At 42.1% G+C, this 26,525-nt stretch overlaps 1 non-coding gene across 1 annotated transcript; it reads right to left on the reverse strand.

Annotated features, from left to right (window-relative positions):
- Positions 1-1,767: 1,767 nt before the first annotated feature.
- On the reverse strand, positions 1,768-1,841 carry Trnat-ugu (transfer RNA threonine (anticodon UGU)). Its single transcript has one exon. It is a non-coding gene; the product is annotated as a tRNA-Thr (tRNA).
- Positions 1,842-26,525: the final 24,684 nt, after the last annotated feature.

The raw sequence follows: 26,525 nt of genomic DNA on the forward strand, positions 1-26,525 counted from the left end.
GCACTCACCTAGCTGTAGGAGCAGATCTCCATGCCTCCCACACGTGAGGGAAGTAGTTCTCATTGGGGGCGCAGGTCCCCATGTCCTTTACTGCTTCAGGGGCACAGGTCCCCATGCCCTCAACTGGGTAAGGGTGTAGAACCATGTATAATCCACCCGATCAGATGAGTTAATCTCTGTAAAGTCCTTCCAATCATTTCCCATTATTCCAGTTCCACCCTCGAGGTATGAATTGGAGAAGGTATGCATAAGCATGTGAATATGTATATGAGTATTTGAATGAATATGAATATGCATGTAAGATAAATATGACTGATTATGCATCAAATATATATGTGAAAACGTATGATCATGACTGAACATATGCATGTGTATACAAAAATGTATATTACTATATATACAAATACCAACATGTATATGAAATGAGCATGAACACATATATGAATATGTATATACATAAATATGTTATAAATATATTTATGAGTATGAATATATATTAATATAAATATAAATGTGTACATGTACATGAATGTGAATTTATAGATGAATGTGTGTGTAGGTGCATGAATTTGTACACGACTACATATGAATATAAATTTGTGATATGAATACATATGGATATATGTACATAAATATGAATACACATGTTAATATGAATGTTATTATGAATTTATACTCATTTAGATGAATATAAATATAAATGTATGAATATGTACATGCACAATGTAATGAATATGAATGTGTATGTACACATTGATATGTATAAATACGTTCATGCATGTGTACATGCACATGAATTGTACATGTGCATGATTATGGATATGCATGAGTATGAACATGTACATGAATATGAATATGTGTATGAATTTGTATGTGTACATGCATATGAATGTGTACATGTACATAATATGAATATTAATATATGATTATGAATATGTTCCTTTTAGGGGAGTAGAGCCCCATACCCTCTACAGTGAGGGGAGCAGAATCATGTATTCTCCACCTGATCAGGGACTTAATCCCTGTACTCTCCATCAGATAATTTCCCATTCCAAAAAATTCCAGTTCAACACTCAAAGTACAAAACTGGAGAAGACATGTATACTAATATGCATATGAATATATATTCTATATGCAAATACATATTAGTATATGTATATGAATATTTATGAATACATGTATGAATAGACCTGAAAGTATGTATCTGAATATATGAACATCTTTATTAGTATATATGAGTGTATATTAATATACATGTGAATTAGTTCCCAGTGCCTTCTGCTCAGTGTGGGGCATGGATCACAGTGCTCTCTGCTTTATAAGGGGACTACATCTTCATGCCCTCTATCCCATGATGTGGGTAGGTCCACATGGAAAAGTGCCAAGGACCCATGCCTGAGAAACTGGATGAGGGGCAATGGGGGTTGAAGAAAAGAAACAGACACACATAGAAAAAGGTGGGACCAGGCGAGTACTGCCCTCTGATGGAGGAACAGTGACCCAGAGCTAGCTCAGCGTGTTTATTATAGAGGTTTTGTCATCAAAGGTTATTCGAGGGAAAGTCTCAGCAAAGCGGGCCATCTGAAGGATGCAGGACTGGTGGGACATTAAGGTCATCTTGTTTTGCTCAGAACTCTCTACTCCTGGAGTTGGTGTCTGAACTGATCAAGGACTCAACTCATAACAGCTACGGCCTTTGCATGTAGCCTTCCTGGTGGTATCATCACAGCAACTGGGCCGTCTTTTTTCTTTCTTTTCTTTTTTTTTTGGGGGGTGCTGGGGATCGAACCCAGGGCCTTGTGCTTACAAGGCAAGCACTCTACCGACTGAGCTATCTCCCCAGCCCCAACTGGACCGTCTTGACCTGCATTTTCTCACAGGCAGCTCCCTGCACAAACGTGGCCACAAGAAAGCCAGAGGCTGCAATTTGATTCAAATCACCACTCTCCAGAGGGAAGTAGGTCCATGTGAACTTCACCCCTAGTGGCAAGTAGATCCCCATGGCTCCACTGGTGAGGGGACTGGAGCCATGTGTCCTCCACCTGGTGTGGGGACTTAATCCCTGTGCTTTCCATCTAATGAGTGCTCATTTCAGAATATTCCAGTACAACCAAAGTGTGAAACTGGAGGAGGTGTACATATATATGAATACATATATGTAAATATGTATGAATATTAAAATATATGTGAATATATAATGATCATATATTATGCAGATATATTTATGAATACATGTATAGATACATATGAATATATACATACAAATACATATATGAAAATTTTGATCTATTTACTCTTTAGCATTTAGAAGCACATATAAGCAGAAACCTTAGTATTTAATCAACTATAATTCAAATTTTGGCTTTGTATTAATCAAAGTTTCAATAAAGTGTCTATTGAGGAAACATGTCTTTAATTGAATAAATGCAGATTAGTCGTGCTTATCCTAAAGGTATTCTGTTGGGAGAAATCCTAGTTCTTGGCTCACAGCAGTTAATGTCTAAAGTGTGTAAACTTGCAGGGAGGAGCATTCTGCTTCTCCTGCCTAGGAAGGTAAACAACTGCCCCCAAGCTGACCAGGCTCCTGTATAGGAGCCTGGTGGTCTGATCCCCCGTGGCACATTGTGATTGGGCAAGAAACTTATAAAATGTATTATCCATGGTTCTACACGAGTTTGCAGGCTGCTCGCCACACACCTGCTTTCACCCAACTCCCGGAGTCTGGGGGTCTTGACTCCACGGCCCTTACCCTGCGTCTGAGCTAGCCTGGCACCACTACAGTATCGTCCAGGTGATCTATTACCTGGTTGAAGCTGACTCAGAAGGTCATCTGTTGTAAAGTCAGATGATCAGCTGACATTCATCCGAATGGATGAGGAAATTCACACCCACTTTCCTTCCAGTGTGGATTAATGAAGCCACAGAATCTGCCCAGACTCCCAGCTCTCAGGACCTAGGAGAGACACTTCATCTTGTTGACAGTGTACCCTGCACCCAACAAGGGCATTAGATCCCTTTACCCGCCACACTATGAGGGGAGTATATCCCTGCACCTTCCACCCAGTGAAGGGAGTTGATCCCCATGCCCTCCACTCATCATGAGTAGATCCTCACATGCTACGCTTGGTGAGGGGAGTAGATTCCAGTGCCTTCAAGTTTGTGGAGTGGATCCCTATGCACTCCACCAGATGAGTGGAGTAGATCTCCATGCCCTCTCCCCCATGAGTGAAGTAGATTCCTATGTGCTTTACCCATGAGGGGAGTAGATCCCCATGCCCTCTGCACTGTGGGGGTTATTGGTCCCCATGGGTGAAGTAGATCCCCATGCCCTCCACCTGGTGATTGGATTAGAATCATGTATCCTCACCCTGATCAGGATAATTAATCCGTATACTCTCCATCTGATTAATTCCCACTCCAGAATAATCCATTTCAACCACCAAAGAACAAAATTAAAGAACACATATGCGTAATATATATGTAATATATATTTTATCTACAAAAAACTAAACCCCAGTGCTTTCTGCTCAGTATGAAGAATGGATTACCATGCCCTCTGCTAGGTAAGGAGAGGGTATCTATATGCCCAATGCCCCTTGAGAAGAGTAGGTCTATAGATGAATCTACAGATGAATCTAGAATATATTCCAGTACCTTCTCAGTATGGGGAATGGAAAAACATGCATTCCCCAAGTTGGGGGAGTAGAACTCCATGTCCTCCCACAAGTAAGGGGAGGGGTTTCCCTTGGGGACAGTACAGTTTTCATGACCTTCACATTGATGGGTCCAGGTCCCCATGCCCTCCACCTGGTGAGGGGTGTAGAACCTGTGTCTTCCAACTGATCAGGGAAATCAGAGAAGTTACAGCCTGCACCCTTCATCTAATGATTTATCATTCATGATTATTCCAATTTTAACCCCCAAATCCTAAAAGTGACCAGCAGTTAACATTTTCTTTCTGTACTGAAGTATACTTATTTTCAAGATAACAATCTGCTTAAACGACATGCTAGCATAAATATCTATACTTAAATTAGCAAAAGGAGATTTATTGAACAAGGTCAAGAACTCAACTATTTGGGGAAGTTTGGCATCAGGCTGGGGTTGCAGTGCTATGATATAATCTCCCCACCATGTTCGGTTATGAAATTGGGTTGCATTGACACAAAATAATATTTCAGAGGTCTTAAACATTTTACTGAAATTATGTCCTTGATTGGTATAATTTTGTTCACATTTTCTTTTTACAGTTGATATTTGTTTCCAGGAATTACTATATTAGCCTTTTGGTGGAATGTTTTGCTCAGAGTCCATGTGTGCACCACAGTCCAAATTCCTGGGAGAAAAATTCCTGCAACATATTTCTATTCATGAAAAACTACCAATCAGTAGGAAGAGGGGTGGTACATCTGGATCATATGGTGGTTCCGTGCCTGGTCTTTAGAGGAGCCTCCATACTGCTGTCCATGCTAGTTGTACTAATTTACAGTTGCACCAACAGTGTAAAAGTGTTCCTCTCTCTCCCCCTCTCCTCCAGCCTTTATTGTTGTCTCTATTCTTGATGATTGACATCCTAACTGGTGTGAGATAGCTTAGAGTAGTTCTCATTTGCATTTAGCTAGTTGCTAATGATGACTTTTTTAATACAATTTTTGGACATTTGTATTTCTTTTGAGAAATGTCTGTTTAATTCCTTTGTCCATTTATTAATTGGATGATTGATTTTTTGGTGTTAAGGTTTATTAGTTCTTTATATATTCTGGATATTAATCCTCTGTCACAAGAGCAGCTAGCAAAGATTTTCTCCCATTCTGTAGGTTCTCCACATACTGAATTGTATCCCTTGTTGTAAAAAAGCTCTTGATGCCACTTGGCATTATTTCCTGAGTTTTAGGAGTCCTACTGAGGAAGTCATTGCCTGTGCTTAAAAGCTGGAGTGTTGAACTTACGTTTTCCTCTGGGAGTTGCATAGTTTCTGTTCTAATTCTAGGTCTAGGACACATTTTTAAAACTTTTTTCCACTTGTTCTTTCCAGTTATACATATCAGTAGAGTGAATTATGACATATTATACATACATGGAGTATAACTTCCCATTCTTGTCATTGTACATGATGTGGAGTCACACGGGTCACGTATTCATATATGTACATAGGAAAGTTCTGTCCCACTCATTCTACTTTCTAATTCCCATCCTCCCTCCCTTCCCTTCATTCCACTCTATCTAATCCAATGAACTTGTATTTCTCCCTCCTCCCCCACCTTGTGTGTTAGCATCTGCATATCAGAGAGCACATTCAGCCTTTGTTTTTGGGGGATTGGTATATTTCACTTAGCATGACAGTCTCCAGTTCCATCCCTTTACTGGTGAATGCCATAATTGCACTCTTCTTTATAACTGAGTAATATTCTATTGTGTATGTACACCACATTTTCTTCATCCATTCATCTGTTGAGGGGCACCCAGGTTAGTTATTTTGGCTGTTATACTGATGTGGATGTGTTACTATAGTATTCAGATTTTATGTCTTTTAGGTGCATGCCAACAAGTGGGATAGCTGGGTCAAATGGAGGTTCCATTACAAGTTTTCTGAAGAATCTCCATACTGTTTTCCAGGGTGGTCGCAACAATTTGTAGTCCCACCTGCAATGTATGAGTGTACCTTTTCCCCCACATCCTTGCCAACACTTATTGTTGTGTTCTTGATAAGTGCCATTCCAACTGGAGTGAGATGAAATCTCAGTGTCGTTTTAATTTGCATTTCTCTTTGCTAGAGATGTTGAACAGTTTTTCACATATTTGTTGACTGATTGTATTTCTTCCTCTGTGATGCGCATGTTCAGTTCTTATTGATGGGGTTGTTTTTGGTTTTTGATTTTTTTTTTTTTTTTGGTGTTAAGTTTTTTGAGTTCTTCATATATCCTGGAGATTAATGCTGTATCTGAGGTGCAAGTAGCAAAGATTTTCTCCTATTCTGTAGGCTCTCTCTTCATGTTATTGTTTCTATTGCTGAAACAATAACAAGATTTTTAGTTTCAGATCATCCCACTTACTGATACTTTGATACATTTTGAGGTGATTTTTGTGCAGGGTGAGACATAAGGGTCTAGTTTCAGTCTTCTACATGTGCATGACCAGTTTTCCCAGTACCTTTTTTTAAAACACTATTTTCCAGTATATGTTTTTGGCACTGTGTTCAAGCATCAGATAGCTATAGACACGTGGGTTTTTCTCTGTGTCTTCTATTCTCCACCTCTGGTCTATGTGTCTGCTTTTATGCCAGTACCATGCAGTTTTTCCTACTATAGCTCTGCAGTACAATTTGAGGTCAGGCATTATGATGCCTCCAGCATTGCTTTTTAGGCTTAAATTGCTTTGGCAATTCTGGGTCTTTTATTGTTGCAAATGAATTTTAGTACTGCTTTTTCTAGTTCTGTGAAGAATGTCATTGTTATTTTGAGGAGATTGTTATGACCCTATATATGGCTTTTAACAATATTAACTCTACCTATCTATGGACATAGGATGTTTTTCCATCTTCTTGTGTCTTCTTCCACTTCTTTCTTCAATGTTCTATAGTTCTCCTTGTAGAGGTTTTTCACACCCTTGAGTAAACTTGATTTTAGTTAAAACCCAGAAACAAAGCATTATTAAATTTTTTAAAAATATGCAGTCAAAATAATCCGTCCTCTCCTCCACACCCTAATCATTTCTTTTCCTTTTCCTACTGGCACTTTCTATAGATAAGCAATAGCTTGGTGAGGGTCACTACTCCCTAATCTCTTGCCCCATTCATCACTAGGACCTGTTCCTTGGCCCCATCCTCAGGCCAGAGTAGAAAACTGGAGATGCTCCTATCCTGGAATATCTCAGAACACACATTTTGCTTCAGTTTTTTTTTGTTTTTTTTTTTTTTTTAAGAGAAGCATGCTGTCCCTGGATCTTGCTGACCATGCCAATTTGCAATGTCAGAGTGTTATGTTTGCAGCTCCTGAATTTGGCAGGTCAGATCTGATGGACAATATAGAATTCTCTTTATATACAGTAACAGTTATTTTAGCACTAATTTGAAAGTGAAAGTGAAAGGTGAGAGAGAAAGAGGAGGAAATACGTCACCAGATCTGGGGAACGCCAACTCCTACAGTTCTGTAGCTGGGGAGTCCGGGGCAGCTCTTTGGGGACCCGACTGGGAAGTCCCAGGCAGTGTGCTCTCCACAGCAGAGACTCCAAAGGCTCTCTTTCAGTGGGGCTCCTCAGAGACCATTCATCTGCCCACATTTCTGACTCTTACCATGGACTGAAGAGGTCACTATGAATGCCTGAGTAAGAAACTGTGAGGAGGCCAAAAGAAGATGGATTTGGAACTGTGAAGGAATCCTGCATTGAAGGCCAAGAGCCACAGAGCTGGACGTATCCACATTACTGAGGGCCACTTCAGGCAGAACCTACATAAACAGCAATAAGCCTCCCAGGGCCAGACTAAGCTGCCCAGGGACACGGCTAAGAAGGCAGGGGCCGCCTGACATCCTGTCCCCACTGGAATTTCCATGTGAAGGTGGGGAAAGCTGAGGACAGTTTATGACCCAGTGAAACTCCAGTCAACTGTGCTGCCGTGGCAGTCTGAAGCCATTCTGTGAAGATCCTGAAGATCCTGGGAGAAGTCATTCACAGGATGAATAAAGACTGCTTTCAAAGGATGTGGGCATTAGCTCATCCCAGGTGAGGTAATGGGATGCCCAAGCCCAATGCCCTCCTTCCAGGATGAAGACACACAGAGGACAGCTCGTGCCCCCTGGGCATTAGGCCAGGAGGTAATATCTGCTCTACCTTTGTGCCTCAAACTTGGTTCCTGACCTTAGTTCATTTTTATTTTGAGACAGTGTCTCACTATGTTGCTGAGGCTGGCCTTGACCTTGTGAACCTCCTGTCTCAGCCTCCTGAGTCACTGGGATTCCACGCATGCACCACTGCACAAGCTCCTGGCGTTAGTTCTAATTGGATCTACACAGATACGCATTCTTATGGGATCCATAACCCTTCAATGTTGATTTTAGATCTTTAGGGAAAATACTAAGGAGTGGGATAGCTGGGTCATGTGGGGGTTCCACCACTAGTGTTTTGAGGAGTACAGAATCCATTCCTGATATCATAATGTGACTGCTGGAGGTTAGAGTCCAGGACAGCTGTAGTGAGGAGACCCTATGGGTATGGAAATTCTACAGATAGGCACAGAAACTGTTTGTTACCTCCAAGAATCTCTGGGAATGGATGAAAAGGGGGGAACAGGTCAGAAAGATCGGTTTGGAACTATGAAGTAGACCTGAGTCGCAAATAGAATGGCCCAGAGATACAGGCTATATCCACTCGAGGGCCTCTGAGTCAAACCTACATGAATCGGTTGAAGCCTTCTCTGACCAGAGTAAAAGGAGTTTGATGGGACCCAGCTGGGAAGGCAGAGCCACTGGAAGTTCCTTGTCCCAGTGGAATTATTTTGCAAAGCAGAGGAATCCTCAAGAGAATGCACCAACAGTGTGAGTGCAAGAACCTGTCAAACCTGGTTGCCAAGGCAGACTGAGACCATTCCTGGCATGTCTTGTGAGGAAGAATTTAAATGATTGAGAACTGCTTTTCAGATGAGGGGTGTGTGACCTTGGTCCAGGTGAGAGAAGTGAAGTGTGCTGCCAGAAGCAATGGCCCCAGGCTGGGGACATACACAGTACAGCATTTGCCACACTACATGCTGTGTGTTGGGTTCTCAAACCTCATTGTTTTCCTTGGGGCTAAATTGGTCTCCATGGATTGGTGAGTACTTATGTTTATCTTCCTACACACATTCATACTCTCAGGTTTCATGTGGAGCCCTGAAGTGAGTCCTCTGAATATCTGCCAATTCACAATGTGAAAAATCTTCCCTAAATGCCTATTATATGGCAGCCTAGGTTCCCTGAATGTACTAGGTAAAGCTCTTGCTGTCAGGCTTTAGGACTGAAGGGTTATGGAAAATAATATTCCTATAAGACAGCTCCCCAAGAAAAATGGAGGACAGTGTGGCTGAGAAGGGAGGGGAAATTGGCCAAATTTGAACCTCTCCCAGTGCATTCTTTCCTGATAACAATGGGCCCTAAAGGAAAGGGATGGATATGGAATGCTGGGCCCTAAACCTTGACCTTCCCCCATGTCAAATTAGTCCTAAATAACAATGGGCAAGACTTGAGTGCTCATCCCTCATCCCTGTACAACAAGCCCCTGACGTCACAACTGCACGTGCATGGTTTCCAAAGGTGACATCATCCTCATCGTACCCTGTAAAACCAGAGTCCCCTCGCAACTGCGGGCCACTTTCCTCCATCCGGAAAATGGGCCCCAATGGCACCCGAGTTTGCGAAGGATTAACGGCTTCACTGAATCTTCCGTCCTTTTGCACTTACGTTTTGCTTCCCTGACCCTGAAATGGGTGTAAGGTAAGGTTAACCCTCCCCATCCCCCTCTCTTCACAGTTAAGTGGCTGCTGAGACTGGGGAGTGACCGTTGAGAGTCTGGTATCCCTATGGTTCTCTGAAGTCGGGGGCTCCCCCAGCCACCACTTACGCTACGGCTGAATTCCCAAACTGACTGTGCACACCCCACCCTGCAGAGAGACCCTCCACAGCCTCCGAGTCCACTTTGGTCAAACAGGTGCCAGTGTGTGACCCGTAACCAACCCCATCCTGGGCTAGGTTTTCTCAGCCTATGCCGGGTGGACGGTGGAAGGACTTGTATCAAGTCCTTTACTGGTGTTGGAGGCACCCTCATCCTGACCTCCTTCCCACACTCTTGCCATCCTCCCCCGATCCCCCCCTTCCCGATACCCTGCAGACCTCCAGATCAGAAATCCCTTTGCTATTTTGCTCCTGCATGCAACACGGGCCTTTAAGTACTCCATAGAGGTAAAATCCCATTTGTCCGTCTGCATCCATCTGTCCATTTGTCCGTCTGGTCTTTAGCAGATAGGCACCCTGACCTGAGACCCACACCTTCTGGCCCATGGGACCCCAGGGATCCCCCCACTTGTCTCTAGCAGATAAGTGCCCTGCCCTAAATCCCATGCCTTTTGGCCCCCAGGACCCACGGGGGTCCCTTCACCATTGAAATTGGGGTGAAGACATTCCCCCATTTTTGGTGGCACTGTCCAGTATGGTGTCAGAAAGAATCCAGGGGACACTTCAGTTTCCATCTGACACCCCATTCACCTACCACCCACAACATGGGGATCAGTCAGTCAATTACCTCAAAATCAAATGCCTCATTAACCTCGGCATTTGAATTTGGACACCATACAAATTAGATAATCTGCACCAATGGACCAAATATGGAACCTTTGATCAAGAAATTCTCCAAAAATTAAAAAATCATTTATTGCAAAATGGCAAATGGAGTGAGGTCCCAGGTCAAAGTCATGTAAAAAGCCTGATTTCAAGTCTCTACCCTCAACTTACCTATGGAGCAAAAATTTAATCTGCTTGTCACTGAGAGAAAAAAATAACCCTTGCCAGTCAACAGCCAGTGGCATGTGTCAGTCAGGAGTGTGATATAGCAGCCCCATTCCTCAAAAGTAGTGGGAGATAATGTTTCACGATTTGCTGCATCCAAACCTGACCTGATTACCAACCAAGGAAAAGAGGGCTGAAAAGGCCTAGGCATTGATGTCCCTCTCTAGCCTTACTGCAGCCTACACAGGAATGTAACTGCAAAAGCCAGCAGGCTCAGCGAGGGGCCAAACTGAGACTGGAGGGAGAACTGTCCATCTTAAACTTCTCCTGGGCCGCAACACAGAAAAATGGTTTTAAGATTCTCTCCCTCTCTCTCTCTCCCTCCCTTCCTCTGCCTTTCTCTCTCTTCCTCACTCTTTCAAGGTATTTTACTAAAATAATTAATGGCCATTATCATTTTTTCTTCTAGGACTCCTGTTTTGTTTTTTCTTAAATCTTATATTTTTCAAGCTCACACTTTTGATCCTACATACCTAGGTTAATGTTTTCTGATCAGTTCTATTTTTTATTCACCTCTAGAGTTTGTTTTTTGTAAACATGTATAAGTTGCAATGGAGATTCATCTGCAAAAAGCTACAAGGCTTTTGCTTTAATGTTATGTGTATATTGTGCTGTCTATATATGTGCATGCATCCATATATCAAGTACATGATAACAAAATTGGCCTATAATGAACGCTCATGAATTAAAATTTTAAAAATGGATCCAAGTACCTTTAATTCACATGGTTTAAAAGGTTCAGTTTACATTGGGTACATAGATGACAATGTAAAGGCATAAATCCATTATTCCTAGGATTTTTCTTCAACAAGAAAGAGGTGAATGCTAATATACTTGTCTGATACCTTGATTCTTATAGTTAATAAGTAAATTAGATTTCACATATATAGGATTAATCTTCATAAATTTGTTAGAAACATCTGATTAATTTACAAATTTCAAATGCTAACAAATATAACAAAGCAATCTTAACTTCTTGAATTCCATGGAGTGATACACTTGAACATTGTGTTTTCATAAATTGGTGAACAAATAGATGTGAGAAGGAAAAATGTCTCTGGGTTGAAATACATGAGGGTCTAAGTAAGTGCTAAGAAAGTCTGTAAGTAAAGGGCAAATTTCAACAAGTTAGATTGTAAGTAAGTTGGTTATATGTATGTGAGACAATCAGTTAAAGCTACTTAAGGTTTTTTTTTTTTTCTCTAAGGTCAAATACTAATGTACTGATATAAATCCAAGGATTAATCCATATGTTAAACTGACAAGGACTTTTTACAACATTAATTTACTTTTAACATCGTTTCTATTAAGTTTTATTCTTTAAAGCAACTGGGTTTGAAGGAATTGAGATCTATGCAATATTGGTTGCACAGCAACAGTTACTTTAGAATGTTATGCTACATTCCAGAGTCTGAATTTTCCTTTAAAAGCTTAACTTAATTAATATAAAACATCACTATGGCATACTAAATGTGTTCCTATCTTCCAGGTATACAAGTGTTTAAAAAAGAAAATATAAAAGTATATTTTTATCAAGCTGCTGTTCTCCAACTAAACTTGTCTATAATGGTAATTTTAAACTTATAAGAATAGTGAATTTTATTGGGGATTTATTTATATCATTTAATGTTCTATAACTGGACCTGAACCTTATGTTACCTTCTGCACTGGGATAAAAATGTGAATGTATTTCTAAAAGATAATGAGAGCCTGATCTGTTTAAAGATTAATATCATGAACCCTGAAAGCATTTTGCCACTTTTACACACAATAGGAAAGTTAAAAGCTCTATCAACCTTTCTCGATTCATGTTTTAGATATAATGTTATATTGTGTTAACTAATGTTCATATAGAAGGAAACACTATATGTAAACTTTGTAAAATGACATTTAAGAGAGGCAAAGACCAGCTTCAGAACTAGAACACTTTCCCTAAGATTTGTGAAGAGCCTGCCTTACCTGAAATAAGGCTCTGCCTCCCACCTTACTACATGACAGAATGACTCCACAGTAGGCCAGACTCCAGCTCATTTAAAGTTGTATTCAAAAGGTTTATTTTTGTTATAATCTCAAGTAGAGGATATAATGTATAACTCAGTCAAAATTCAGGATAGCTATTATGCAAGCTGAGTATATTTTTACTCTTGCTAATTTCATTTTGTAAAGCTGTTACCTGTCACTGTTTCGTGGAGGTACTACTTCAAGAACACATGACCTAGGTTAACTTGAAATGATAAGCCATCACCTACAGGGCAGATAGTATATAATGGTAACTTCCATTACTAATACAGACTCCAGGTAAATAAAAGGGTAAGTGACTTAAGGTTATAGGCATTAGAATTAAAGTCAGTACTCTTTCTTTAAGACTGGTGAGACTGCCTTGCTTGATGTTTAAGATCAAGTTTAAGATCAACACAAAAGGGCTAAGAAACCCAGTACTAGGCTCTTGCCCTCTGAGTCAGCCTGAACCCAGGGAATGGAAGAACTTCTCTAAGGAGCTTTGCAACTCTGGGCCACCTGACCTCTCGATCAGGGAGATTAATGAGACCACTGGAGAACAGAAAGTCAATCAATGCACCTGCTACAAAGAGGAGGGTCATTGGAAAACGGAGATATCCCTGATGCTTCCACGGGAAGTTGCCTCATCAAGGAGATCCTACCTAGCAAATGGCACAAAAAGAGCTAAGAAGCTGCTCTCAAGTTCTCCAAGAGTGACCCCTTTGGGTACTCAGCTGACTCTTAACAGCAGATAGCAACAAGGTCAATTTGACCAGCGTGGTCTTGAACACCTAGCAAAGACAGTTATAACCAAAATACAGTCATAAATGGGTTTAAAAAGAAAGATAATAGTTTCTTTACTAGAACTTAAGACCTACACTTCTCTCAGTCTCACAGCCCGGATGCCCCCAAATTTGGAGGCTTCTGTCCTTTGGGAGACATATTTATCCCTGCCTACCAAAATTACTCCTCAGACACTCTACCCCACAACCAAAGCCTACCCATTCCAATAACAGCACACACCAAATGTAGGACACCCCCCCAATTTATTCCCTTACTCATGGGGCTAAAAACATCCACCAGGATTAACACAGGAGCAGCAGAGTTGGGAACCTCTATTCATTATTAAAATAGCACAGGTTGTTGCAGGTATCCAACAGGTCACCGACTTGGTACTGACTTTACAAACTCAGTTGGACTCCCTGACATCTGTCATCCTACAACCAATCAGGGAAGAATGCTGCTTCTGTGTAAACCAATCAGGAGTGATGAGAGACACGGATATCTCACAGCATGTGTATTAAATACCTTTGTTTTATTGTTGGACTTATTTAAGTACAATATAATGCCTCATACAATATGCAGCAGGTTAAATGTGAAAACTGGCCAGTAGCCACCTGGCTCCCTGTAAAAGTGCTGGATGTTTCATCTGAGGGCTACTAGCTGACACTGTTATCCTGGCTTCTGGGATAATCGCCTCTGCATCTATTGCAGGGGTGGCCTTGGGCCAGCAGGCACAAACAGCTCATTTCCTTCAACAATTTCAAAAATTTTACTGAGACCTGACAAACAGGAGTACATACTGAACATGGACTTGATCCTTTCCACAATGCCTCTTTAGATGTGTTAAAATTATAATCTCAGGTTCTGCTTCTGGCCAATGCAAAAACACCTACCTTTAATAATGAAGAATCCTGAGACACTTTACCTGAAGAAATTTCTTCTCTTAAACCTTTTAAATACTTTCTACACAGGTAGCTGGGTTACTGGCTACAACTGTACTGTAAATTTTATCTCGGTTCTCATTTTCCATAGTTTGTCAAGCAAGATGGAGATGGTGAAAACATCAGGAAATTATGATCCCAGAGTTAATTATGCTTGCTATGCTCTGAAGGACCCACACTCCTGGAATCATGGAAAGTACTCCCTAAAACTGAGTAGGGCCCACAGCCCTGACTAAGGAAAATAGGGTCCCAACTGCATTGCCTACTGAAATTATTCCCTTAGTATTAACAAATCAATTAATCATCACCTTCCTTACAATCCCCTAATTTCTCTGTACTTACAATAACCTTCCTCCTGCCTATTCTTAATTCTGTATAGGAACAATTTCTTAATAAGTTTACCTGAGTGACCGCAGCAGCCTCCCGGAACACGTGTACGCCATTTTGCTCACCTCCTGACCCACTGAGACACAAAGGGGAACTCCACCTGTGAGGACTCAAGGCCCCCTCCCCACACCTTTCCTCACCGGGGTCTCCATGCTGTGTTCCAGGACTCTGAAAGGAGAGTCCCTCCACTTCATCCCTTCTCAACTCAAAGCAGCCAGATCTGACTCGGCACCCCAATTCTCTCTCCCCTTTCAGAGTCTGGAATGAAGGGTTATGGAAAATAATATTCCCAAGAAAAATGAAGGGACGGTGTGGCTGAGGAGAAGGGAGGGGAGAAGGGAGCAGCCATTCTGATAACAATGAGCCCTAGGGGAAAGAGGCACATGCAGAACTCCAGGCCCTAAACCTTGACCTTCCCCCATGTCAAATTACACCACATAACAATGGGCAAGATTTGAGGACTCATCCCTCGGGGTCTGGTTTGACCCTGTACAACTAGCCCCTAAGGGTCAAAACTGCACGTGCATGGTTTCCAATGATGACATCATCCTCATTGTACCCCATAAAACCAGAATCCCCTCAGTAACTGTGGGCCATTTTCCCCCATTCAGAAAATGGGCCCGGATGGTGCCTGAAGGAATAAAGGCTTCATTGAATCCACTGAGGTCTGCTTCCTGTCCTTTTGGGCTTACAAGGACAACATAAAAATCTGACTTGGTAATCCAGTGTGTTTGGGAGAAATTCACAGAAATCCTGGGTAAGACGTATTTAAATCTCAGCCAAACTTGCATGACATTGACCCCAAAAATTCCTTCATTGAAGAAAAAGCCAGAGGGGCTGATGTGATGAACACACTCCCTGCAAATTTTATGATGTAACAATCACCAGCCCCCAAAGGATCCTAAGTCAAAAAGAGGAATTTTGCATGGTCAGCCATCTCTGTTCCTGGAAAGAATCCCAGGCCACTTTCTTCTGCTCCCTTTCAGTGTTGTCGTGTTGAAAAGAAATCTGGTTGCAATTTACCAGATTTGACATGGTCTGGGAGAGTAGCCCAATGTCTAATATAATATAAAGCTGCTCCCCCGCCCTTTCAGCTGCAGTCATTTCCCCGCCTCCCAACTACTTGTCAGTCTGTGAACATCCTAGCTCGCTATTGGCTCATCAGTCAGCTTGCAAAGTATCCTTCTCCGTTATTGGTCCCGTTAGGCAGTGGAATTCAACTGCTTTAGGATAGCTCCACCGCCATTTTCTCTCTCTTCTCACTTTCATGCTCTCTTTCTCTCTCCTCCTCGCTTTTATGCTCTCGTTTTTCACTCTCTCTCTCGTGTGTGCACTCTCTCTCTTTTCCTCTCATTTTTCTCTCTTACCCTGCAGGGAGACACTGTTTGCTTAATAAACTCTCTTATGTGAGTTCCCATGTCCGGAGTGGTTTCTGGGTTCTTACAATGTCTTTCTGGACATGTAGGACAAGATTTTTCAATGAGTCACAGAAACAGTTCTTGACATAATGATTTGTTGGAGGTGGGATCCCAGGATGATGTTGATGGGCAGATGTTGCCTGGGCATGAAGTTGCTGGAACTGGGCGCTTCAAGGAATCTCTGTGAATGTCTGAGAAAAAGCTGGAAACTGTCCAGAAACAAGATGGATTTGCAAAGTAAAGGATGCCTGCTTTGTAGGCAGAGTGACCAAGAGTTGGAAGGTCCACAGTCCTGAGGGAAACTTCTGGAAGAACATCTGAAAGGGAATAAGACTCTCACAGTCATAAAGAGGACACCAATAAAATCAGCTGTGCATGTAGGGGTCTCCTGGAATTCCTTGCTCTAATGGAACTGCTAAATGAAGGTGAAGATTCCTGAGTACCATGTCCCTCCAAGAAAAGTGGACATAAGTCACTGCCAAGGCAGTCTGAGGCTTTTCATGGCAGGAATGCCGATGAATCATTTGAAGACTAAGAAGAGCCACATTTCTGGGTGTGTGGGAAAGAACTGAAATGAGCACACATGAATTCCTGTGTCCAGGAGGGAGACACACAAAGGACCTCATTCTGCCTGGATCCTGAGCCATGAGGCAGTGCCTGCTGTGTCTTTGTTACTCAGATACGGCCCTTGCCTTAAGGATGTGTCTCCACATGGAATTGGTCAGCTCTTATGGGTGTCTTCATACATGTTTATGTCTATTTTTGGGTGCCATATGATAACCCAAATGGTTTTCTCTGAATATTTTCCAATCAATTATGTGAAAGATGTTCCCTCCCCATCTGTTATCTGTCAGTCGAGCTTCCCTGAACATATTGGGGAAGCACCTCTCCACCTCATCCTCAAGGCCAGGATGTGGACAAAAGTTACAGACACCATCAGTGTCCACTTCCGCCCTCTGTTGACACACAAGCCACAGACCGCTCACTTATGCTCAGCTCACACATGCCCGGTGGGAATGCAGCCTTCCCTATCTATCCCACATCACTGAGTACTAATGTCCCTGCCTCACCCTTCATGAGACCTTCCTTGATCTCATCCTGCTCTCTCCATTCTCCTCCTGAACTCACCTCTACAAGCAGAGGATGCCACCCCAGGTTGCTGCGCATCCTGCCAACTCTCACAACTGACGTGCAACCACTTTAACCCAGCAGGTTGACTTGTGATTTGGGGAGACCAAAAGAAGACACATGGGACTCTAGGGAGACCTGACATGTCTTCTTTTTGGACACACTGCAAAGTCCCAGTCAGTTCATATACTAACTTAAAACAAAGCTGCAGTATATCAACCATAAGCATCACAGGTTACTGAGATGATGCATGTACTGCTGTTCCTAAGAAAACACCTCAGTCACTGCTTCCCAGACACCCAGGCGAGGGGGCCTGATCAAATCCATTTTCCTTAAGGAAAATCCTGAACCAAATTCCTCCAACCTTTGTTCCCACTGGAAGCCCTGACGCCGCTCGGCAGACACATCTGGGTAGAAGGCCACTTTCTCACTGTCCACCTGCAGAAGCCCCGGCTCCCTGTGATTCAGCTCCCCTAAACGTGATCTGAACGGGTCCCCTGAAGTTCTGTGCCTCTTTCTCTGGCATTCCAAGTGGCCGCACCTCGTGCCCTTGTGGAACCAGTGCCATCACTTTGGGGGCCACTCCAGCTAGAGGTCTGGCCAAACTGCTCATCACCTACTGAGGCCAGCAGTCCTCCGCCCCGTCGCCCTTTCCTGGAGACCATCCATCCCCTACTCACTGGCTCAAGCCTGCAGTTCACTTCATGGCTCCTTTCTTAGTCTGTGCCTGTGCCCAACCTAATTTCCACTACTCCAATATGCTCCTTCAGTGGCTTTCAAACTTGTCACTTCTCTCTATCCTCATCACCACTCTCTCCTCATACCTAGTCATGTACCTGGAGCAGAAGGGTCCTCTCCCTGGTCTGACTGCCTTGGGTTCCTCCTATCCAAATTCATTCTCTATAGTGTACCCGTCTAAAAGTGTCACCTCTGCATTCCATCTGTAGTAATTGAAAACCAAAAGGCCATGCTCCTATGTGGATGCCTCTGGACTCCTCCAACTTCTCCCCAGACATCTAGGATGACCCGAGGAATGGGCACATGCCTTTCAAGTGTATTTCCAATTTCAAATGTGTTGATACATTTTCACTGCTATAACAAAATGCCTATGGCTGGTTGCAGTATAAAAAAGGAGATTTATTAGGCTCACACTTCCAGAGGCTGAATATCCTTTGATGAGGATCCCTTGACATTACATCATGGGAGGAACACATATGAAAGGAAGAGATCATGTGGTAAGATATGAAGCCAAAGAGATTCAAGCATCAACCTCATTCTTTCAAAACAACCCATTATTGAGGGAACTTTGTCACTTTGCAAAAACACATTCTCATGAACACCTCAAACATTTTATGTAGAAAGCAAACCCAACAACATGGCTGTCACCCTTGGTGGCTCATCCAACAGTATTTTAGACTAAAACATAATTGTCATGGTTTAGATGTGGCGTCCCCCAAAAGCTCACGTGAGACAGTGCAAGGTTTGGAGGAGATATGATTGGGTTATAGCCTTAACCTAATCAGTGGAGTGATCCCTGATAGGATTAACTGGGTGGTCACTGGAGGCAGCTGGGGTGTGAATGGAGAAGTGGTTCACTGGGGTGTGGATGTGGGCTATATATTTTGTATCTGGCAAGTGGAGTCTCTCTCTGCTTCCTGGTGATATGAACTGCTTCCCTCTGCCACAGTCTTCTGCCATGAAGTTCAGCATCACCTCGAGCCCCAAGGAATCAGCCCACTGTCTCTGGACTGAGACCCTAAATAAACTTTTCCTCTTCTATTGTTGTTCTGGTTGGGTCTTTTAATCACAGCTGCAAAAAAGCTGACTGTAACAATGACACATCACTGCTGATTTAATAACCCCATGATCCACCACAGCACTAACACAGGGCTTCACCAAGTTGTTACGTTTGATGTGCACATTATATAAAGATTCACATATTAAGTTTGAGGGAAGTTGTGGCTCTTGGTGTACACTTGGTGAAATCACTCAAAATTACATTGTCTAAATCCATGTGCGCATGTATTGGGTGAATATGAGGAAGCATGTGTAAAGGTGTATGTGGGATTGTGTACTTAGATGTGTATAAGTGTGTGCGCAGAGTACACGAACCCCAGTCATCAGTTAACCCTGCAGTGTCAGCAAGCCCAGGAACACTTCTTGCCCAAGGTGAGGATATCATCAGCCTTGACTCTCAGCTCTGGTGCTAACAGGCATCAGACATGCCAGGACACTGGGTGTCCTGGGCACAGCAGGATAATACCAGAATGTTCTGAGCACTGCAACAGTAGTACAGCTGCTGCAAAGCGTTTCTAGCTCTGTAACTTTCTAGTGCGCAAAGCCTCCGGCAACTTACAAGCCTTGGCAATTTACAATGACCCTATCGCTTAGGTTTCTGATTGAGATCCTACATGATAAGCTTGCAGGGCTTGTTCTGGGGCACTGTTCTTCCATCAGAGTGCAGTCTCCCACCTCGACCCATCTTTTTGTGAAAATCTGTTTTTTGTCTCTCTTTCTTCTTCTCCCATCTCCCCTCCATGAGAATCCTTTGTTGACGCTGCATGACCAGTCGCATCAGTTGGCACCTAAGGCAGGCCTCCAGCACAGGGGACCTCAAACAGAATCAGAAGAGGGGACGCTCGTGGAATGCACGCGCGTTTTTGGAGATCCTGACATCAGCAGTAATCGTTGCTGAACTTCAAGGTAAGAAGCGCATGTCTGTGAGATCAGTCGCTGGGTATAAAACATGGGAAATTAAGGTTCTCTGAAGAAAAGCCTTAATGTGCAAATACTTTAAGATTGAGAATGCACTTTTAAACGTAACTTGTTATAGTTTTAAAATTTGTCGACAAAATTGTCCTTGGGTTTTCACAAGAGGGTACTTTCAATTTAGATACCCAGGAAAGAGTAGGGGAGCAGCTGTGAGCTTGCTGTATTAATGAGGGTTCAGATAGAATTCCCATGTCAATCTACTTTATGGTCGTTGATTAAGACTGTTCAAATCCCACCCAAGAGAATTCAAGATCACCTTCCTCTACCAATGCAACAAATTCAAAACCAACTGTACACAGGAGTCAGACTGAAGTCCTCCTGCTGTGAGCTGCCTCCCTCCCTAATGCTGCGGCAATGATCTCGGCGGCAGGTGGTAAATCGTTGTCCTTAGCATATGAACAAGAATCAGAATCTGAGGTGAATCCGGTTGATGCCTGTTTGTTAACAGTAAGGACATGACTCAAGACTGCTACAGTAGTTTCTGATGCATCTTCAGCGCTGTCTACTTTGGGAGCCAATCAAAATGTCAGTTGTCTCCCCTCAGTGACTTTGTCTCCATTTCTATTGATCCTACGAGAGGATAGGTTGGAGAAGATATTTCCCTTTAATTAAAAAGCATGACCCTAATAATCCTGGACAAATATCACACATAAGAGCCTATTCCTTTTAAAACTAGTAAGGATTTAAAAACAGCTTCTAGTTCAGATGGGTCAGCTTCTCCAATTGTTATTAACTTGCTTGAAAATAGCTCTAATGAGGCTTTAACTCCAAATGATTAGCAAGCTCTGGCAAAGGCACGCTTGAGTGCAGGAGATGATCTAATGTGGAAGTCAGACTGGATGGAAGCCAAGAGTGACCAAGAAACTGGAAATCAGTCACATGGTGTAAACACTACTGTGGAAATGTGAACAGGAACTGGAGCTTTTCAAAATGTACAGACTCAGCTACATTATACGCAAGCTTATCAGCAAATAAGTACGTGTACAACAAAGGCTGGGAAGAGTTCACCAACTGAAGGGAGGAAGAAACAACAGGTATCAGTAAAATTAAACAAGGACCAGATGAGTCTTATGATGATCTTGTGGCTCACCTGTATCGGGCTACAAGTAGAATCACTGAGGTCCTGATCTGGAAATGGCTGGTAAAACAATCGGCATTTAAAAGTATAAATAAGACCTGCCAAGAAGCATGGCGCCTCACTGGAAGCAGGGCACCGTGCACGGTTCTATTCACCTAAGTGCAGGCACGGGCCAGTAATACATCCAAGGAGCAGCTTCTGCACAGCATTAAGAGGTTTGCAGATAAGATCCAGGGATTTGTTTCACTTTCTGGGTATTATGCCAATAACTGCATTCCCGTAATGGCTGGAGGAAGGCAGAGCTCGCCAAGGCCATCGGAGAAATGCCCTTGATGTCAGCGAGGTTATCACTGGATAAGGAAATGGAGCTCAACTATGGACATACACGGACATCCTTTTGTTCCTTGGCAGGGAAACTGCCAAGGGGACAGCCCTGGCCCCGACAAACAGTGGGGGTAATGACACACCACCACAGCTGACTCAGCCAAGGCTACCAGCAGACCCAGAGTCAGAGACCTCTACCATGCTACCGGCAGAAGCACAGGACTGGACCTCTGACCCACCTCCGGACTTGTATTGACCCCAGAGTTGCACCCCGCCCCCCAGGCTGTTCCAACCGAAGTTTATGGTCCCTGTCACAGGGAGTTTTGGAACTTATTTTGGGAAGTAGTTTAACCATGACAGGTTTTCAAGTGTTAAACCTAGGAGTCATAGATCCTGTCAAGGGGAAATTAAGGTCATGGTTCAAATGACTAATACTACTGTTCAAATTCTTCCTGAGCCTAGGAAAGCACAAATTGTTCTTTTACCCTGTAAGTCAACTGTTAAAATTCTTTCCCCTGAGCATAAAAAGAAGGGGAAGGGGGGTGGGCTGGCTCCTCCTATCAGGTGTACCGATCACAACTGATTAACAGGGGTGTCCAGAACTTAAATTAAAATTAAATAGAGGAGATCCAAAATGGCAGACTAGAGGGTGACTGCATCTCCCGTCGCTCCAGAACTGAGGGTTCAAGAAGGGGAGGTAGTGAGACACTCGGACCAACATAAAGCCGCGGGGTGAGTCTTTCCCACCGGGTAAAGCTCGGCCGGGGCGGCAGACCCGGACAGTGGGCAGCTTCTCCGAGCAGGGCAGGGCAGCAAGAGTCTTCCCCAAGCAGCCCGGCTCCCTCTGGCGGCAGGTGCGATCCACAGCCAGCTTCTCGGAGCAGGCTGCCCAGTGAGAGCTTTTCCGCACAGAGCCAACCCCAAGCCCCGGAGCCAGAGGCATGCCTGGCCCGCAGGCGGCTTCTGGGACCAGGGGAGGGCAGCGAGAGTCTTCCCCCAGCAGCCCGGCTCCCTCCAGCGGCAGCAGGCCCTGTCTATAGCCAGCTTCTCAGAGCAGGACCACCCAGTGAGAGGATTTCCACACAGAACCAGCCCCGAGCCCTGGACCAGTAGCGGGCTAGGGGCAGCCTTCTCCAGAAGCACGGCATTATCAAGTTCCTCCAAGGCTTCAGGCTACTGAAGGCTTGGAGGTGATACACTGGAAATCTACCAGGACACTATAAGCCAATAGAGGAAATCTGCAATATCTCAGGGTCCCACTAACATCTGACCAATATGAGAAAACAAGGGAAGAAAAGGTCCCAAACAAACCTAGATACTACATCAATAAAACCCAATGACAGCACAGTAGAAGAAATGTCAGAAAGGGAGTTCAGAATGTACGTAATTAAAACAAATAGGGACGCAAACGAGGAGATGAAAGAGCACATGCAGTCATTAAACGATCGCATCAATCAACAGTTAAGAGAGCAAATACAGGAAGCAAAAGATCATTTCAATAAAGAGTTAGAGATACTGAAAAACAAACAAACAAACAGAAATCCTTGAAATGCAGGAAACAATAAACCAAGTTAAAAACTCCATGGAAAGCATAACCAATAGAATAGAACACCTGGAAGACAGAACCTCAGACACTGAAGACAAAATATTTAATCTTGAAAACAAAATTGACCAAACAGAGAAGATGGTAAGAAATCATGAACAGAATCTACAAGAATTATGGGATATCATGAAAAGGCCAAATTTAAGAATTATTGGGATTGAGGAAGGCTTAGAGAAACAAACCAAAGGAATGAACAATCTATTCAATGAAATAATATCAGAAAACTTCCCAAATCTGAAAAATGAAATGGAAAACCAGGTACAAGAGGCTTATAGGACTCCAAATACACAAAATTACAACAGACCCACACCAAGGCACATTATTATGAAAATACATAACATACAAAATAATGACAGAATTTTAAAGGCTGCGAGAGAAAAGAATCAAATTACATTCAGGGGGGAAACCAATAAGAATATCAGCAGATTTTTCATCCAGAACCTAAAAGCTAAAGGGCCTGGAACAACATTTACCAAGCCTTGAAAGAAAACAGATGCCAACCAAGAATCTTATACCCAGCAAAACTTACTTTCAGATTTGACGACGAAATAAAATCCTTCCATGATAAACAAAAGCTAAAAGAATTTACAAAAAGAAAGCTGGCATTACAGAACATTCTCCCCAAAATATTCCATGAGGACGAGATGAAAAACAACGATGCAAATCAGCAACAGGAGGAACCAGCCTAAAGGAATAGCCAAATAAAGGAGAAACCAAATCATGTCAAAAAACAAAAATGAGTCAAATGACTGGGAATACAAATCATACAATAATAACCCTGAATGTTAATGGCCTGAATTCACCAATAAAAAGACATAGACTGGCAGATTGGATTAAAAAGGAAAATCCAACAATATGCTGCCTGCAAGAGACTCATCTCATAGAAAGAGATACCCATAGATTAAAGGTGAAAGGATGGAAAAAAACATAACAGGCACACGGACACACCCAAAAAGCCAGGGTATCCATCCTCATTTCAGATAATGTAAACTTCAAGCCAAAACTAGTCAGAAGGGATAAAGAAGGACATTACATACTGCTTAAGGGAAGCATCAATCAACAAGACATAACAATCATAAATATCTATGCCCCGAACAGTGGCTAATCCATGTACATCAAACAAATCCTTCTCAATTCCAGAAATCAAATAGACCACAACACAATAATACTAGGCAATTTTAACACCTGTCTCTCACCACTGAATAGATCTTCCAAACAAAAATTGAATAAGGAAACCATAGATCTCAATAACACAATCAACAATTTAGACTTAACAGACACATATAGAATATACCATCCAACAAAGAACAAATACACTTTCTTCTCAGCAGCACATGGATCCTTCTCTAAAATAGATCATATTTTATGCCACGAAGCTACTGTTAGCAAATACAAGAAGATAGAGATATTACCTTGTATTCTATCAGATCATAATGGATTGAAATTAGAAATAAATGATAGAATAAAAAACAGAAACTTCTCCAACACCTGGAGATTAAATAATACACTATTTTATGATGAATGGATAACAGAAGACATCAGGAGGGAAATAAATTCTTAGAGGTAAATGAGAACAAAGACACATTATATCAAAATCTCTGGGACACTATGAAAGCAGTACTTAGAGGAAAATTTATTTCATGGAGTGCATTCAACAAAAGAAGAAAAAAATCAATAAATAAATGACTTAACACTACAGCTCAATGCCCTAGAAAAAGAAGAGCAGACCAACACCAAAAGTAGTAGAAGACAGGAAATAGTTAAAATCAGAGCTGAAATCAACGAAATTGAAACAAAAGAAACAACCAAAAAAATTAACAAAATAAAGAGTTGGTTCTTTGAAAAAATAAACAAAATTGATAAACCCTTAGCCACACTAACAAAGAGAAAGAGAGAGAAAACTCAAATCTCTAAAATTCGGAATGAACAAGGAAATATCACTACAGACACGAGTGAAATACAAAACATAATTAGAAGCTACTTTGAAAATCTATACTCCAACAAAACAGAAAACCTCGAAGTCATCAACAGCTTTCTAGAGACATATGAATTACCTAATCTGAACCAGGAGGGCATATACAACTTAAATAAGTCAATTTCAAGCAATGAAATAGAAGAAGTCATCAAAAGCCTACCAACAAAGAAAAGTACAGGACCAGATGAGTTCTCAGCCGAGTTCTACAAAACCTTTAAAGAAGGGCTCATTCCTATACTTCTCAAAGTATTCCATGAAATAGAAGAGGAGGGAACCCTCCCAAACTCATTCTATGAAGCCAAAATCACCCTGATACCTAAACCAGACAGAGACACATCAAGGAAAGAAAATTTCAGACCAATATCCTTAATGAACATCGACACAAAAATTCTCAACACAATTTTAGCAAATCGCATACAAAAATGTATTAAAAAGATAGTGCACCAAGATCAAGTGGGTTTTATCCCAAAGATGCAAGGTTGGTTCATCATCCAGAAATCAATAAATGTCATTCACCATATCAACAAACTTAAAGTTAAGAATCACGTGACTATTGCGACAGATGCAGAAAAAGCATTCGATAAAATATAGCACCGCTTCATGCTCAAAACATTAGAAATAATATGGATAGTGGGAACATGCCTTAACATTGTAAAGGCCATCTACGCTAAGCCCATGGCTAATATCATTCTAAGTGGTGAAAAATTGAAAGCCTTCCCCCTAAAAACTGGAACAAGGCAGGGATGCCCTCTTTCACCACTTCTATTCAACATCGTCCTTCAAACTCTAGCCAGAGCAATTAGACAGACCAAAGAAATTAAAGGGATACGAATTGGAAAAGAAGAACTCAAACTATCCCTGTTCGCTGATGACATTATTATATATTTAGAGGAACCTGGAAATTCCACCAGGGAACTTTTAGAACTCATAAGTGAATCCAGTAAAGGAGCAGGTTACAAGATCAATGCTCATAAATCCAATGCATTTTTATACATAAGTGATGAATCTTCAGAAAGAGAAATTAGGAAAACTACCCCATTCACAATAGCCTTGAAAAAATAAAATACTTAGGAATCAATCTCACAAAAGAGGTCAAAGACCTCTACAATGAGAACTACAGAACACTAAAGAAAGAAATTAAAGAACACCTTAGAAGATGGAAGGATCTCCCATGTTCTTGGATAGGCAGAATTAATATTGTCAAAATGGCATACTACCAAAAGTGCTATACAGATTCAATGCAATTCCAATTAAAATCCCAATGATGTACCTTACAGAAATAGAGCAAGCAATCATGAAATTCATCTGGAAGAATTAAGAAACCCAGAATAGCTAAAGCAATCCTCAGTAGCAAGAGCAAAGCAGGGGGTATCGCAATACCAGATCTTCAACTCTATTACAAAGCAATAGTAACAAAAACAGCATGGTATTGGTACCAAAATAGACAGGTAGATCAATGGTACAGAATAGAGGACATGGACACAAACCCAAATAAATAAAATTTTCTCATACTACACAAAGGGGCCAAAAATATGCAATGGAGAAAAGATAGCCTCTTCAACAAATGGTGCTGGGAAAACTGGAAATCC

The sequence above is a fragment of the Sciurus carolinensis genome, chromosome 15 (genome assembly GCF_902686445.1).
Source record: "Sciurus carolinensis chromosome 15, mSciCar1.2, whole genome shotgun sequence".
Classification (NCBI taxonomy): domain Eukaryota; kingdom Metazoa; phylum Chordata; class Mammalia; order Rodentia; family Sciuridae; genus Sciurus; species Sciurus carolinensis.